We start from the raw sequence: 3804 nt of genomic DNA, 5'->3' as shown, positions 1-3804 counted from the left end.
CCACTGGCGATCTTTGAGGAGGGGGGTGACATACTAACGTTTCTGTAGAAAGATAATGTGGACAGTGGAGGGGGGAGAGGCAGGAGGTTGGGAGGTCAGAAAGGTTGATGCAGTAATCTAGTCAGGATAGGATGAGTGATTGTACTAATATGGTAGTGTTATTTACCCCAGAACTCCTAAACTGGGCACATAGTAAATGCATAATAAATACCATTAAAAAAATCTTATGACTGAAAAGAAAGCCTCCATATTGACGAAGGAGTCAGATGACATTTTTGCTTTGACCTATGCTTTATTCAGAGTCCACTATTGAACTACAGTGCCACAAAGGCAAATGTTAAAGTGAATTAATGACTGACCAAAAGTAGGTCCCAAATTACAGTGTCACCTCACCCAGCACTTCCAGTAGGCCTGAATGCTTTTATACGGCATTTATTAAGTGCTTACTAAGTGTCAGGCACTGTTATAAAATGCCGGGGTAAATACAAGTTTATGACGTTTGAAACAGACCCTGACCCCATGGGGCTCACAGTCTAAATTGGAGGAGGATTTAATCCCCAATGTCCAGTTGAGGTAAGAGAGGCATAGAGACGTTGAGTGACTTGCCCAAGGTTGCATATTGTTATATCCATTTTAAATGAGTCTCTGAGAAGCACCTTGTATTCTGTCTACTAATTTACATCACGGTGAAGTTGAAAGTAGAAGGAACTTTCTAAAAGTTTAGTCATTAGAGAAAATCCTTAAGAGACTTTTCCCTGTGGGAGCAAGCCCTTGGGAAAATACTCAGGATTAAGGAAAACATATATCTGATGAGATTTCTGAGAAGGCAGGTTTCCTGAAATACTTACCTCCTATCTCTGTTTTAGTTTGCCTGAAACATACTGTAATCTCCCGAATTGTTGGGTTTAATTTCCCTATCTTTTCAGGGAACAAATATCTATTTACTGGGAAAGGATGAAAGAAGATTCTTTCTTGAAACTCCGCTTCCTCTAGCTTTCTTTTCTGTTAGTTTCAGGTGTCTTCAAAACCGTCAGTTTCTTGATTCTACTAAGGTCATCAAAAACCCTGATAATCATATTTTGATTATAAGAAACAGCATGGTGTAGTGGATAGAGCAGAGGCCTGGGAGTCAGAAGGTCATGGATTCTAATCCCGGCTCAGCCACTTGTCTGCTATTTGACCTTGGACAAGTCACTTCACTTCTCTGTACCTAATTTCCAGATCTGTAAAATGGGGATTGAGACTGTGAGCCTCACATGGGACAGGGACTCTGTACAACTAGATTTCCTTGTATCCACCCCAATGTTTAGTTAAGTGCCTGGCACATATTAAGTGCTTAACAAATACCATCATTATTATTCTATGCCTCAAGGGCAATAATAATGATAAAGAAGCAGCGGGGCTCAGTGAAAAGAACATGGGCTATGGAGTCAGAGGTCATGGGTTCAAATCCTGGCTCTGCCAATTGTCAGCTGTGTGATTTTGGGCAAGTCACTTAACTTCTCTGTGCCTCAGTTACCTTATCTGTACAATGGGGATTAAGACTGTGAGCCCCCATGGGACAACCTGATCACCTTGTAACCTCCCCAGCGCTTAGAACAGTGCTTGCTCATGGTAAGCGCTTAATAAATGCCATCATTATTATTAAATCAAATATCACTTTCATGTTCTCTTCCTGGGAAAGGATAAGAAGAAATTCTTTGGTCATCCATCCCTGAAGAATGAATTTATGACTTGGTTCACCCACTTTCAAGTGCACTAGGAAAATGGAGAAGGAAAATTGCACTATGGTGACTGAATTTATTCTCTTAGGATTTTCGTATCACCCTGAACTGCAGCTCTTCCTCTTAGGTCATTCATTCATTCGTTCAATCGTGTTTATTAAGTGCTTGGGATGTACACGTTGGCAACATATAGAGATAGTCCCTACCCAACAATGGGCTCACAGTCTAGAAGGGGGAGACAGACAACAAAACAAAACATGTGGATAGGTGTCAAGTCATCAGAATAAATAGAAATAAAGCTAGATGCACATCATTAACAAAATAAATGGAATAGCAAATATGTACAAGTAAAATAGAGTAGTAAAGCTGTACAAACATATATACAGGTGCTGTGGGGAGTTGAAGGAGGTAGGAGATAGGGCCGGGGGAATGAGGAGGGGGAGAGGAAAAAGGGGGCTCAGTCTGGGAAGGCCTCCTGGATGAGGTGAGCTCTCAGTAGGGCTTTGAAGGGAGAAAGAGAGCTAGCTTGGCGGATGTGCGGAGGGAGCGCATTCCAGGCCAGGGGGAGGACATAGGCCGGGGGTCAACAGTGGGACAGGCAAGAGCGAGGTACAGTGAGGAGGTTAGCAGCAGAGGAGTGGAGGGTGAGGGCTGGGCTGTAGAAGGAGAGAAGGGAGGTAAGGTAGGAGGGGGCAAGGTGATGGAAAGCCTTGAAGCCGAGAGTGAGGAGTGATATTCTTAGTGGTATTCTTGGTTATGTATGGTATCACGGTGGTGTGAAATCTGGGGATAATTGTTCTGATCAGGATCAGCTCCCAACTTCATGCACCCATGTACTTTTTCCTCCGTTATCTGTCCTTTGTGGATCTCTGCTATTCCACCACTGTCGTGCCCAAGATGTTGACCAACATCTTAACACAGGACCACACCATTTCCTACCCAGGATGTTTAGTTTTACTTGTTCTGCACTTGTGTGATCACTGAGGTCATCTTGCTGGCATTGATGGCTTATGATCGGTTTGTGGCCATATGTTACCCATTGCTATGTGTAGTCACCATGTCCTCAAACCTCTGTATCCAGCTGGTGACTGGGTCATACCTTTGTGGCATGGTGTGTTCCATGATTTACACACACTTAGCCCTTAGAATGGAATCTTCCTTCCATTCTAAATACATGAACCACTTTTTCTGTGAACTACTCCCCCATCATTGTCCTGCTCTTAAATAAGACTAAACAAGCTGTTACTGCTCACAGTGGCCACCTTTAATGAGATCAGTGCCATTTTGATCGTTCTTATCTCTTATGGGTTCATCCTCATCACCATCCAGAGAATCCATTCTGCTGAGAGCAGGCATTGAGCCTTCTCCACCTGTGCCTCTCACTTCACCACTATTGCTGTCTTCCATAGGATGGTTCTCTTCATCTACTGCCTACCCCGTACTGGCAAGACCGTGGACACAGACAAAGTGGCCACTGTGTTCTACTCTGCTGTGATCCCCATGCTGAACTCCCTGATATACAGCCTAAAGAACAAAGATGTGAAACATGCTCTGAGGAAATGGATTGGACCTAAAATTATTTCTTAGTCAGTGCATTGTGTCGGTGGTTCCAGATAGCTAACCACCATAGGCCTTATGAAGGATCAACCATCTCAGAAAAGCTTTGGTCTTAGGCATATCAGGCTAAACCCAGTTGATCGTTCAAAAGCATTTACTGAACACCTCCTGGGTGTAGACCACTCTTCTAAGGGATTGGATGAGTGTTATGGAGGTAAAGGATGCATTCCCCTTTTTATGATATTTCTTAAGAATTTGTCTTGTCTTATTCCATCACCATAGCGACACCACGGGCACATTTCTCCAGAACACCATGCTCTCCACCTGCACTTGTTCTGGTTGTGCATCCATACAGTTTTCTTGGTAAAAATACAGAAGTGCTTTACCATTGCCTCCTTCTGCGCAGTAAAATTGAGTCTACACCCTTGACTCTCTCCCATGTCACTGCTTTCCAGCACGGGTGAGTTTTGCTGCCCAATAAGAGAGGCTATGTTTATTTAGTGATTTGTCATAAATCAATGGT

General features: G+C 43.3%; 1 pseudogene; it reads left to right on the top strand.

Moving 5' to 3' along the window:
• The first annotated feature begins 1766 nt into the window (after positions 1-1766).
• LOC119924272 lies at positions 1767-3311 on the top strand (annotated as a pseudogene).
• The last annotated feature ends 493 nt before the right edge of the window (positions 3312-3804 follow it).

This window comes from Tachyglossus aculeatus, unplaced genomic scaffold (genome assembly GCF_015852505.1).
Source record: "Tachyglossus aculeatus isolate mTacAcu1 unplaced genomic scaffold, mTacAcu1.pri scaffold_89_arrow_ctg1, whole genome shotgun sequence".
In the NCBI taxonomy this organism is placed as follows: Eukaryota; Metazoa; Chordata; class Mammalia; order Monotremata; family Tachyglossidae; genus Tachyglossus; species Tachyglossus aculeatus.
The sequence above is the reverse complement of the archived record's forward strand: the minus strand, read 5'-3'. Positions and strand labels throughout refer to the sequence as shown.